We start from the raw sequence: 13899 nt of genomic DNA, 5'->3' as shown, positions 1-13899 counted from the left end.
GGTCTAATTAAGCCTTATTAAAACCGGTACCCTGGGTTGAATTTTTATCCCTTGCACAAAGGATGACATTGCAGATTTCCACATACTACACAGGCGAGTCTGATGCTTTTACGGGTGAAGTTTCCAAATGGGGGTGGCAACTCTGCCAGGGACAGCATCCCTGAAGCCCAGGGGAATGTATAAACTGCTCAGTAATTGCAGTCTTCATTCGGGCAAATTAAATGAAGTGAAAACAAAAGCCAGGTCCTGTCTTTGCAGCGTCTGTGTGAGCAGGCTCCGGCTGGGGGCTGGGGGCCTGACGGTCACAGGTGCTCCTGGGAGCACAGCTGCTGCTCCTCTCCTCCTCCCCTAGTGGCCCCTCATCTCACTCTCTGTTCTCCTGCCCTGAAACCTCCGGGGACTCTTAATGGAGGGGAGAGAATCCCACCCGACGCGGTCGCCGCGCTGACGTTCGACGACAGGCTTTCGTTCAACCGTGAGCGCTCCTCTGCGTGAGGACGCCACGTCGGCTGGAGGCCGACTCAGTGAGGAGAGCGCAGAGGGCAGGCGCCCCAACACAGGACACGCTGTCGTCTTCTCCAGCTGCCCTGCCAGGGCCAGGGAAAGAGTCACCGGCCTGGGAACAGTGGGAGATGGAGACGCGTCCTCTGGGTGAGCCGGCCACCCCCGGGCACTGGGACCGTTGAGGACAAGTAGCCCCGTCTCCTCTGCGCGCGGTGCTCCCGCTTCCAGACTCAAGCTGTCCAGCCGCCCCCTCGCCACCTCCCCCTGGAGGTCTAGCCGGAGCCTCACAGGCCGGCCCAGCTGCACATCCATTCTCCCCTCGGGCTCTCTCGCCTTCTCTCACTTCCGGAAATGGCGGCCGCCGCCAGGTGCGGAGCCTGGTGTAAGGGCGCGCTTGGGGGACGTTTCTTTTGGGAAGGGAACCCAGGGAACAGTAGTGAAAGATTGGGGAGAGTCAAATGGAAAGAGGGATATCCCGCCCGAGGGAGTACGGCTGGGCTGCTTACTACTGTGGGCTCCAGGGGCTCAGCTTCTGGTGGGTTCTCTCTGGAGAGGCGGCGTGTTTGCCACCTGTTCCCCACCACCGCCCGTAAAGGTCAGAAGTTGCCCCCGCGGTGCGAACGTCAGGGATCTTCTGGCTTACACAGGTCCCGGAATGCCTGGGGCAGACAGGGCAGGAGATGCAAAGCGCAGGGAAGCCAGAGGCGCCGCCAGGCTGTGCACTGCCCCCCACCCCTTCTCCCTTCTGTCCCTCCTGTCCCCTCTGCCCAGCAGGCAGTTGCCATAGCAGCTGCCAGAACAAAAAGGAGGTGGAGAGGTTATGAAGGGCACAATAGCTGGAAGCTGTCCTTGACACCACCCCGTCTGCACCTCGTATTCTACTCATTAGTAATTCTTGTCAACTGTACTTTTCTTTTTAATTATTCTTTTTAAAAATTAACCTATAATGCATTATTTGCCCAGGGGTACAGGTCTTTGATTCATCAGTCTTACACAATTCACAGTGCTTACCATAGCACATACCATCCCCAGTGTCCATCACCCAGCCACCCTATCCCTCCCACCCCACACCCCAGCAACCCTCAGTTTGTTTCCTGAGATTAAGAGTCTCTTAAAGTTTGTCTCCCTCCCCCATACCATCTTGTTCCATTTTTTCCCTCCCTTCCCTCCACCACCAACCACATTGTGACAAATGGCAAGATCTCATCTTTTTGATGGCTGCATAGTATTCCTTTTCATATATATATCACATCTTCTTTATCTATTCATCTGTTGAAGGACATCTAGGTTCTTTACATGGTTTGGCTATTGTGGAATCACTGCTATAAACATTTGGGTGCATGTGTCCCTTTGGATCACTACATTTGTATCTTAGGGTAAATACCCAGTAGTGCAATCCCATTCCTATGCTTATTTCTCTTCTCCCCACCCCCCACTCCCCACCCTCCCTCACTCTCCACCCCCACCCACCAATGTACCCCGAAGGTGGGGGCCAGAGTAAACTTTTAAAATCTCTATCATAGCATGGTCTGCCTCCTTTCAAAATCCAGCAACTACTTGTCTCAGCTGGAATAAAATCCTAAATTCTTCCTTGGATTTACAGAAACCTGTATGTTTTGACTCTTGGCTCCCTTTCTGATCCCATCAATTCCTTCTTGGACTCCTCTCCCCCTCTCACTCTGTGCTAGATACTCAACTCTCCACAGACCTCTCTGATGTCTCCAGGTGCCCAGTTGTTTTCACTTCCAGGTTTTTCCACTTGCTGTTTCCTCTTCCCAGAATGCTGTTCCTGTAGCTGCTTGTATGTTTCTCTCATGTGACATACAAGTGTCAGAGCCTTATGCAAGGGCTTGGGGTAGAGGTAGGAGGGAATACCAGAAGCCTATTTGCCTTCCCTGGGAGATTGTCCTCAGGGTCTGATCTCTTCTGTTTTTGTGGTCATTGTTTAGCTGTTTCCATCCTTTTCTGTCTCTAAAACTTTGGAGAGTCTTTGTTTTTTGTTTTGTCTTCTTTCTCCTACTCAGAGCACCCCTGAGTATTTCCAGTGGCATCAGTGGGGTTCCTGTAGCCAGCACCAAAATCATGGGATTTGCAGATAGAGAAAGTTAGCTTTATATTCCAGGTTCCCTATTAACATGTAGTGTGACCTTGAAAAAGTTGCTTAATCTTTCTGAACCCCTGTTTCATCAACTATAAAATGAAGACAATCCATCCTCATTAGACTGTCATGAGAATTTTAATGAGATTGTGTACTCCCCCCCCCACCCCTTCTCTGCCGTTTATAAAAATAGATCACTTACAAATTAGGTGTTTTTAAGTCTGAGGCAGTCTATTGTCATTTTCAAGAGATAAATTCCTAGTAGCAGAGTGATTTTTTCTACCTTTATTCATATATGTATGTACACACACGCACACACACACACACACACACACACACATAGAAGATATGGGGGAGTTTACCACTCACTTTTTTTAGAACAAGCTCCCACAGGTCTGAGGATGTTTAAAACAGAAATGTGTTTAAATGTAGACATAGATCATAGGAGGACAAAATCCTTCCACGGGACCAGATGAAAGTCTCTTTAGTGAGGGAGCAGATAGCCAGGAATCCCCAGATGCCCTGGGCTTTCTCTCCATTGTATTTTCTCTGGAAGGCCTGTGTCAGGAGAATCATAGAGAAGCTGAAGTTCCTATCAGAGTAAACTGAAAATTCTAGTTACAGGAGTCATTTTTTGTTTGCCAGAGAACATTATTACTTCAATGGGTGTGAACCCAGGACTCTGATCTGGAAGCTTCTAATAGGATATTAGCATTCTTGGAATCATGCATTTGAAGGAGCCCTCACTTCTTAAAGATGAGCACAATGAGGGTTAGAAATGTGGAATGACCTGCCCAAATATATGCAGCTAATAAGTGTCAAAGCCAGGAATTAGAAATTCCATTTGAGTCACATTGACTTCCTTAGCCACTGTGCAGCCCCAGCAGTATGGTCCACAGGAAGTAGATATTCTACTGAGTTCAAGCAACCTGTTTGTTACCTAAAGGAGGAGGAAGGTGAGGAGGATTGAGAGATCAACAGACATTGCCATGGAACCTGAAGACAGTTGGGTTAACCCATCCCCTTACTCAGAGCCAAAGCACAGCTAGCAAGTTCCAGACCAATGAGATATGGGAACACAGATGTTAGCAAGGGAGGGAGCAGGGAGTCCAAATGGACAATATTAGAAACATAATCTGCCTTCCTCATTGCCCCTTCCAGTTTGAGAAGAAATAGGCTATGCTTTACAATGAAAGCCCTAGTGGGTCATTTTCCAGCTGGACCCAGGACATGGGGCTTCTACTTCTACCCAGGGTATAGTGCTTCAGAGAAAGAGCTGAGAGGACACGGAAGGGGTCAGCGAGGGAGGTGTGCTGTGCAGAGTCCTTGTTAGGATGGGATCAGAAGGTGGTTCTCTACCAAATCCACTGATGTGCTCCATGAGAAAGAGCTGCAGTTTGGATACTTGCTATGCCTCCACAGCTGAAAGTAAACTACAAATAGCATTAGTTATGTAAAAACAGATTTCTGTCACTTTTGCTGTAGCTCTCCTGCCACTTTCCCAGCCATACCCCACCTGACCCTGTATCACCAGAATCAGAGACAAAACAAGGAAAATAGATGTTGGTCTAGGGGATGTGGGGGTTAGATCTTCAATGTATGAATGGACACGGGACATGATTTAGTCCCTAACAGATGGCTCCCACGAACACTGCACTGACAGAATTCTCTTGTTCCTGCCGTTGGGGGGGGGGGGCATGGTCTCCATTTGCCACCATCCCCCCCAGGGGCAGCTCATGGCTGCTTTTGGAAGGAGTGAAATTTCAGGCTATCCACTAGACCTCTGCTGACACCACCAGGCTCAGAGAGGAGGCCCCTTGTTATTGTTCCCCACATGGCCTCCACTAACACTGGAGGGGTGCTCCTTATTAGCATTAGTGGGTAGAAACCTCTTGGTTCTCTAGCACCACCCAAGCAGAGGAGTGAGGCATCTCATTACAGCCTGGTGGGTTTAGAAGTCTATGCTTCCCGACTGACCTTGGGTCAAAACTGGGATCCCATCAATTTTGCTGTATTCTCTGTGTTAGAAGCAAGTCACCAAGGCCTAGTCCACATCTCAGGGAAAAGTGTTATAGGAAGGGTCAGGGATCATTGGGAGCCCCATCTGAAACCACCTACCACAGGGAGTAGAGCATCGGTTAATAGTGCTTGACTAAACCATTATTACTCACTTAAGTCAGAGCCAGTAGAAGGGATCTGCAGGTATAGGAAGCACATAATCTGGAAGCAGCAGCTGAGGCTATTGTCTCATTGGCTGCATGGTCTGTTAGGGCAACTCTGCATCTCTGTCTCTTCTGCTATTCTTAGCCAGTTGGCTACTTTTAATTAGTCTTGCACTCCATTTGCCTTCTACAAGCATTCTTATTCTTCCTCATCCTATTTCTTCTCCAGAAGTCTACACTGAAGGATTCCCTTTCCATGTGGCTTTAGACTGGGTTTGGCTACTAGTAGGACTGGCCAAAGTCTAGGGAGAATAAACAGGATAAGGTCTGGTACTTACTTCTCAGTTCTTCTGTCCAGCAACTGAAGGTCACAAGGCTGTGCCCACACAACTCTTTCTAGATTCTAGTGACTGCCCCTCTCTTGTTCCTTCTTATATTTATTGGTGATTGTGTCCGCAGTGACTAGACCTGAGATATTGAATTATTCCTTGTGGTTTCCTACCCCCACCCACACATTTATAAGTAGCCCGTTTTAAAAACTGTCCTCAAAATAGTTGATTTGAATATGTCATCTGTTTTCCTGCCGAGACCCTAATCAGTGTAGCCTTATTTGACCTCAATCTACCTTTTGACATTAGGGAGTCCGTTTCTTCTGACTCAATCTTTCAACTTCTCTCTCAGATCTCCAAGAGCAGAATCTAATTATTCCAGAAATATTTTTGATTGCTCCTGCCACTGTGGGGTCAAGTCTCATTCCTACTCTAATTAACCCTTGGCTGCAGATTGAGGATGGGATGGGGGTCCCAGGTGACTTGGGAAGTATAGGTTGCCTCAGAAATACAGATATGCTACAAAGGACATTATTGTCATTTCTATAATGAGGTACGGGGACTGTAAGATCCCCTCCCTATAAATTCTTGCCTTCAGCGGCATCCCTGATTTAACTCCATCCCGACTCTACTCTTCCTGCCTGATGATAACTGCCCTGGGGAGCCTTTCACAGCCTTTGTTTCTCTGATCCTTTTCAAGAATCAAGTAGAGGAGGGATGCCTGCGGTGGCTGAGTCTGTTAAGCATCTAACTCTTGATTTCCACCTAACTCATGATCTCAGGGTTGTGAGATGGAGCCCTGCCTCCGGCTCCACACTGGGCACAGAGCCTGTTCGAGACTCTCTCTCCCTCTCCCTCCATCCCTCCCTGCCCCCACCCAGCTCTCTAGTTTATGTGTGGGGCCCCTCTCTCTCTTTAAAAAAATTGAAAAGAAAAGAATTAACTAGAGGAGCTGTGCAGCTGTGTTTCTTTGTCTACAGTGAGGAAAATGAGGATCTGATTGGGGGTATGGCAAACCTAGAATCCTACAAAAATTAAATGGAAGGATTGTAATAAGATCAATTGAACTGAGTGTTAGTATTTAATATAGCATAGATCTTTCTCGTATTCTTCACGTGGATTGCCAGTTTCTGGGGGGGAAAGGTATTATTTCTTATCACTCCTGGGGTGTTTATATGTTAGTGTGGAATAAAATCCACGGGGTGAGTAGATGAAGCTATACTGGCAAATATTTAAAGGGAAAGATGTTCTCCTGGGACTTTTAATATCTCAACAGATGGACACGTTAATGCCTATTATTGGGTCTGCTCTTGCCAGATAGGTAAAAGGAACTCTGTCTCTTCTACCTGTGGGACGGTGAAGAAAGTTTAACACCAACTATCTGAGTCCTGTAGATGGGCTGGAAGGTGAATTCTAAAGCATTTCTTTAAGGCAGGCTTCTCTCATTTCCTGATTTGGACATTAGTGCTGTTTTTCCTCTACTCCCAACTGCACCAAAAAAATTTCTCTAATACAGATTTATCATTCTGCAGTTTAATTAATGAATTAGAGCTCCACAGGCCTGAGGACTGTGTGTTGCTCATTTCTCTACCACTGAGGTACCAGGTCGTATCCAGCACATGACTTTATTCCATGAGATAGGCCTTTAAGGCTGGTCAGATAGAGTGGTTCAAAAAATGCCAGCCAGGCAAGAGAGCTTTTGAGTGTGACTTTGCAGTGGTCAAGTCATTGGAAAATTTAGTCAGGAGGAATTGGTTTTTCATGTTACTCAATGAAAGAAGATATCATAGGTGATTTTTCTAAGTGGTAAAGACATTAGCAAAAGTTGCACAGATTTCAAAAATCAGCTTAAACAAACCTCATCAATGTGTAGACAATTTCAAAAATGAGCAGCTCACCTTTTGTAAGCCTCCTCCTATATACAGAGGATTATGAAAAGCCTAAGTAGAAAGATAAAACGTAAGAATTTAAGAGTGTATGTACTATGGAGCCATAGACTTCATCATTTGGACTTTAGGAGCTATGTGACTTTGGGCAAGTAGCTTTCCTTTGAGCCTGTTTTTCCATTTCACGTAATGGAAGTAATGCTCTCTAATTGCACTGGGAAGATAGATTCAAAATTTATGCGAGTTGCTTAGTATCCTGGCCAGCACGTTATTCCTCCAAAATTGGGAGATATTAATGCTATTACTATTGTAGACATCAACCATCAACCTAATTCAGACAGCCCAAATCTATAAATGTTAAAAATGACAGCAAACTGCCTTGTGTCCACCTCTGACAAGATGTGGGCTACTGCTTCTAAGGAAATCTCCATCCCATGGTCAAGGAAGGGAATGGTTGGAGTTTCTCCTATCAGAGATTTTATTCCTCCCACCATAGGAACAGAGTGTTTTTTGTTTTTTTTCCTTCGTCATCTACTTTTTCTGGGTGTCTCATGGGACTGAAGCAGGCTGATACTGGTTCCATTTCTTGCTGTGCCACCAGAGCCCTTGGTTGTTAGATGGGTCACCTAACCAAAATGTGTTCCCAATAAATGTGCATTCCCCTCTGGTATGACTTCTGACTCCCCTGTACCTACAAGATGCTGCCTCTCTCTGTCTGTTGCATGGGGGCTTATTTTCTCACAGTCCTACCAACTATGTTGTATGTGGGGAGAAAAAGACCTCTAGGAAATCCACATTTGGATTGCTCAAGGCATGCAGATAGGTTTCAGTGTTAGGAAGAATGAGAAAACAGTTGGTTCCAGAAAATAAGCCTATCCAGATCACCTCTCCCCTGCACTATCACCCTGAGAAACTAGTGCAGAGATGATGCTGGTCACTTTATCTGGATTTGCATGTGTTTTCAGGTATTAGAATTAGATAGACCCCTTATTCATTCCACCATTTACTGGTTATTTGTTCTTGGACAAATGACGTGAGTTTTCTGATATATAAGGAGAAGGGAGGCTCTGAAATAATGCATCAGATCTTGGCCCAAGAATTTGATCTTAACTCTTTACATTTTTAAGGAGAAACTATAATTTCAAAACTTTACAGTTTCTTTGTTTGGGCAAAAATTTCCGTAGTCTTTATTGATTGTGAACATTCCCATTCAAGACGGTCAGATTCTCTTCAGGCATGTAGGCTGGTTTCTCATATTATTACTTGTATAATAAATAGATGGATGTGTTCCTGATAAGCTACATAATTTGGAAAAACTCAGGTGACATAAATATACCAGGAAGGAAAAGAAAATGATAATAAAAATAAATGTCTGAAATGTTGCTTATATGTAAGATGGAATAGTGGGGGCAAGACCATTTTTTTTCTGCTAAGGACAAGTAAAAAAAAATCAGGATAAAATATAAGAATAGGGGCACCCGTGTGGCTCAGTGGGTTAAGTGTCTGCCTTCGGCTCGGGTCATGATATTGGGGTCTTGGAATCTAGCTCTGCGTCGGGCTCTCTGCTCAGTGGGGAACCTGCTTCCCCCTCTCTCTCTGCCTGCTGCTCTGCCTGCTTGTGATCTCTCTCTATCTCTCTCTGTCAAATGAATAAATTATATATATATATATATATATATACACACACACGTGTGTGTGTGTGTGTGTGTGTGTGTGTCTACGTATAAGAATAATTAGTTTAAAGGCAGTGGGGATCTGCTGAAGCAATGGGGACTGAACGGTTAAGGCTGGAGAGGTCAGAACCACCAAGAGTCTGTTGCTGCTTTTGGCCTGTGACCATTTGCCACATTGTGGGCAAGAACAAGAGGCTGACCATCCAGCTAGGCTCAAGCAGAGAAAGGGAAAAATGGATGACAGGCAAATGACTGGGGCTTTTTATGGTCTTTGGGGCTGGAATGAAAAGTTAGAGATAAGATAAAAACATCTGAAGAGTAGTCTTGTTGTGCAAAGAAAACAGTCAAGTTTAAGAGTCATGGACATAAGCACACTAGACTCAGTTAAAAGTCCTGGGTGCCTGGGTGGCTCAGTAGGTTAAGCATCTGACTCTTGATTTCAGCCCAGGTCATAATCTCAGGGTTGTGGGATTGGGCCCCATGTTGGGCTCTGCGCTGAATTGCTTGGAATTCTCCCCTCTCTCCCTCACCTCCCCTGCCTGCTCCTACTTTCTCTCTTTCTCACTAAAAAAACAAAAAAAAAGTTTAAAAAAAAGGCTCTGAAGTGATGTACCGTAGAAACAAGGGTGAGTCAGAAGTAGACTAAAGCCTAACAAAACTTGCAAAGTAGCCCAGATTCATCTCAGTTTATGACTAGAATAAAATGATCAGCATCCCCACCACCTTTTCTGACAAAAAGGAGAGTTCTTTGGAGCTCTACATTTAAAATAGAAAAGCTTGAAAAGTTTATCAGAGTAATGAAAATTATTTGAAAAAATTAAACTGAACATTCTAGAGCTGAAGGAGATCAATATCTAAAATTATGAACTCTAAGGTAGAAGCAGGTAGACATGATGGAAAACAGGATTAGTGAACTAGAATGGGTCGTTAGAAAATATCCAAAGTAGGGAGAAGATGGCTGTCCTGAACTCCAAGGCAGACACTCTTTACTCTTAGAAGATGGCTTTTTTTACTCAGGAAAACTCTTCAAAGGATCTCATGGGCGTGAAACGATAAGCCCTTGGGTTGGTTTCAGTAGGAGAGAAATGAGAAAATAAAGATAACATTTATTCTACATAAAAAGTTATACGGAAGTTTGTGAGTGGTGCCCTGGGAGTTAAACATAGTCAAAGGAGTCCTAAAAAGAGGAATGGCACCCAGGTAGGATGTGAACAGGAAGATACTCTGTGGCCGGGTTGGTATTATCTTCGTGCCTCCATCAGATCGTGGAATACACGAGTGTAGGGGAACTGGGGAGGAAAGTCTGGGCCGGATCCCACAGACTGAGAGCAGCAGCATGGGAGCTGGGACAGTGGAGAGGTGTTGAGTTTAAAGGCTAGAGCTGGAATTCCCAGCAAGCTGACCTAGAGTGAGCCAGAGCCCTCTGAGAAATTCTCTGACATCTCCATGATCTATGTACATGCTGTGGGTTGATGGGGTCCCCAAACTTTCCTTGGAGCTGGGGGCTTAAGCCCTTTCCCTGGGAGACTGAAACCCCACACACCACTGTCCATGGAGCCCGCTCGCTCCACAGGGAAGGTGCTCCTGTCCACCGTAGCCCTCCCTCAGCCCCACGGTTGTCATCGCAGCCATCCACAGAAAACGTAGTGTGAATTCAGTTCTTCTTCTGTCCCTCTCTTGCCCTTCCCCCATCCTACTTCTCCATCCTTAAGCTGAATGGGGGATGTCAAGTTAGGCATCGTTATCTGGAATCGAAATGCGGGGGCTTAATTATCGCAGACAAAACCACTAATGAGGAAACCACATTATCCTTCACACACAAGGCTGTTTTGATGGAAACTAATTTATGGCAAGTGCTCTATCCTCTAGGCTTCATTATAAAGGGCCTCTGTCCTCACATGTTCTTCCCCCTCCCCCTTCCACCCAACCTCCTACCCCCTCTCCCACCACCGGCCTCCCACAGCCTGCATCACTTCTCTGTTTCATTAGCTCAATCTCGCAGGAGATCAGAAACAGGAGATAGTGCTTTCCACACCTTTTATGGGAAAGGAAGTGATGAAGCAGTGGGGTTGGCTCCAGACAAGCTCGCCAAATAGCAACACTTTCTTTGGGAGTCTCTCACTTTTCTTCTTGGCTGCCTTTCCCTCCCGTCTTTCTCTTTCTGTCCATCATCCTCTCATTGCCATTTACTAGCTGGCTGGTTGAAGCCTCTCGTTGGCCCTCACCTAATCAACCTCTCCCAAGCTCTTTAGTTCCATAGAAATAAGGATCTGATCTGGGCTGGGTGCTGGCCGCTGGGGTGGGGAGCAGGGGTTTTCTTGCCTACAGCAGAGGAGAGGACAAGTAGCCTTTAGGAGGTGGGGGTAGGGAGGTAATAAGATTCAGAAAGCAAAGCCACTTGGTGGAAAACCACCCGTCCAGGGTGGAGAACCTTCCCAGTGGGCTACTGCAGGAGAGGCTGAGAACCACCAAACAGTAACTAATACAGTTAGAGAAATTACTGGTAACTGGCCCTCTACCATCCCTGTTGTCATATAGCTTTTCTTCCCCAGCAGCTTTCCTGTAGAATCAGCAATGAAACCCATGCACTGGCCTTTGTAGCCACAAGCAGCCTTGGCCAAGGCACCCTTGTTCCACACCAGTGCCCAGCTCCTGAGAGGTGAACTGGAATCTGGCTGCTCCAGAGATGGAGGAGGGGTTTGTGTGGGATGGCCAGTCTCCAGAGACTGTGACCCAGAAGGAAGAAGACTAATTTTGTGTAGGGCTGGGCAGTGCATCTCTTCTTCTAGACTGAATCCTCCATAACAGGGCCTCTTCTTTCTACTTTTGTGTGCTCATTCAGTCTTAACATACACGACAAGGGCTCAAACCTGGTAGTGCAGCAAAAAAATAAAAGAATAAATAGATGGATATATCTTTCTTCTAAAGTGACGTATGCCCATCTTGCACCTGGTATGTGTTGGTCTCTCATGGCACTTGGTCTCCCGTGTTCACACATGGTAGCTCCCTCTCCTCCCCTCTTCCTCCCTCTGCTCCTCTCTGTGTTGGTAGCTGTCAGAACCAGGACAACCATTGCATCATGTGTGTCTCCTTTGGAAGCAGGGGGCCTGGCTGAGGGTGGCAGTCCAGAAGGACCATAGCGGAAGCCAATAGTCTGGGTAGTATGAAGGCTCCATAATGAAGGGTGAGCTGGAGTGGGCTGGTGGTCTCCGTCAAGGCCATTGTGGACATGGCCAGTGTCTGGGACGCTGCCATGGGTTCTGCCCCGTCAGGCTGCCTGACCTTGAGCCTGCCACTCACTTTTTGCCAGATGAAGCCATGTAAAGTGGCAGGAGCAATGTAAAGCTCTTGTGGGGGTGGAGACAGGGTGGGGACATGTTTCCGGTCACGTGGCCCTCCCTTCAGTTGGTAGTGGCCTTCTGGAAGGTTGGGTTGATTCCACGCATCAGATCTTGACAGGAAAGGGAACTCTGATTCCTTCACAGAGCCTGCCCTTGGAAGTGAGGAGATGGGTCCCTCAGGTGGAGAGTCTGCTGATTCTGTTAAGCCTTCTGAATGTCCCATGCTGGATTCAGACCACCGGGTACACTGGCAGTGGTATTCACAAGTATTTCGGACACCAGACAATGCTGTTCTTAATGCAATGACACATGAGTGGTGAATAAATCAATTCCACCTTCCCTTCATGCTTGGCAGGGAAGCAAGGAACTCCCATAGTTATCAGTCTTCCATTTGGAGCTAAAATCATTTTTTTAAAATTTTAATTCCAGTGTGGTTAACACACAGTGTTATATTAGTTTTAGGTGTACAATATAGTGATTCACCAATTCCATACATTACTCTGTGCTCATCGTGGTAAGTGTGCTCTTAATCTCCTTCACCTATTTCACCCATCCACACCCCCCCCCCAAACCTTTCTCCCCTCTGGTAACCATCAGTTTGTTCTCTAGAGTGAAGAGATCATGTTTGTGTATAGGAAGAAAGAGCCCCAGAGACTCACCCAAAAGGGTCAATGCTCAGAATTCTCCCAGGCCAGGCTGGAGACAGGGCGATACCCAGCCCCTGGGGTAGGACTCACACTGCTTGGCCAGAGGCTGATTGCTTACCCAGGCCACAAATCTGGAGCCAGCTTTCTCCCTGCTGTGCCAGTCCTGCTAACACTAGTTACTCACAGGGCTTGTCATTACTTCCAGATTGCCAAAGAGAATGGGGCTTTACCTTTCTTTAGTTCTTGTTTTCTTTTTTCAGTGGCTCAATGAATAGGCTTCCAGAGGAGAACAGTAAAGTGTGGCTCTTGCTGCTGGATGTTCACGTAGCAGCTCTGTTTTTCCAAACTGATAGCCCGGCTTGCCAAGAATGAATTAAATGGTTCCACAGAATCATTTGCTCTGCTCCTAATCAGCTTTGTAAAGTATTTTCCTTCCTCCCACTAGTTTAAGAGGGACATGCTGACTCCCTTGGTCAAACACCTCAGGCAAGGGTTTTTGGGAAAGGGAGAAATAAAAAACTCTGAGAGGCCCTTCTAGACATCTAGGGGGGAATGGAGCAGTCTGGGCTGAGTACAAGCTTGGCTCCAGAGCAGCAGACAGGACAGGAAACACAGCAGTGCTCCACCCGGGCTGTGGTGACAGAGATGCTGGGAAGCAGAGATTTCCAGGTCCATGGCCCTGGGGCACAACAAAATCACCAGTGGTAGTCACAGATACCAGTTCCCTGACTTACTTCTGCTGGAAGATCCTGAAAGATTCTTCCAAACCTGTTTCTCTGCCTCAGAGGAGAGACTTCCCAGAGTAACAGCCTCACTGTGATCTTCCACTTTGTGGCTTTCTGACTACCAGTTGCCATGGAGACCATGTGCATCTTGACAGGTCTGGGTATGGCCATTCCTGCTACTGTGATGCTTCTCTCCTCTCTGTTCTGGGAGACCTAGTTTGTTCTCTTTTCCAGTCCAAAGGCCCCATAGTGGGAGAATAGGAAGAAAAACTGTCATCTCCAAGAGTATCATACTCTTAGAACCACAAAGCAGCACTACCTATGTCTTTTCATGTCCAAATTCTTCTCTGCCTCTCCTCCCCCTTAAAGCTCTCTCTTCTGAGGACTCCAGCAGCCCAGTGAGAACCAGGTGAGAGGCCAGTCAGAGGGTCACAGCTCTGGGCTACAGCCCATTGTCCCTCATGTCTGTTCTGGGGAGCAGTACCTCACCGAGATTTGCATATGGCTCTCTCCATCAGCTCAGTGCCACTCTTT

The sequence above is a fragment of the Lontra canadensis genome, unplaced genomic scaffold (assembly GCF_010015895.1).
Source record: "Lontra canadensis isolate GAN:19392208 unplaced genomic scaffold, GSC_riverotter_1.0 scaffold2, whole genome shotgun sequence".
Taxonomy (NCBI): Eukaryota; Metazoa; Chordata; class Mammalia; order Carnivora; family Mustelidae; genus Lontra; species Lontra canadensis.
Note: the sequence above shows the minus strand (reverse complement) of the source record.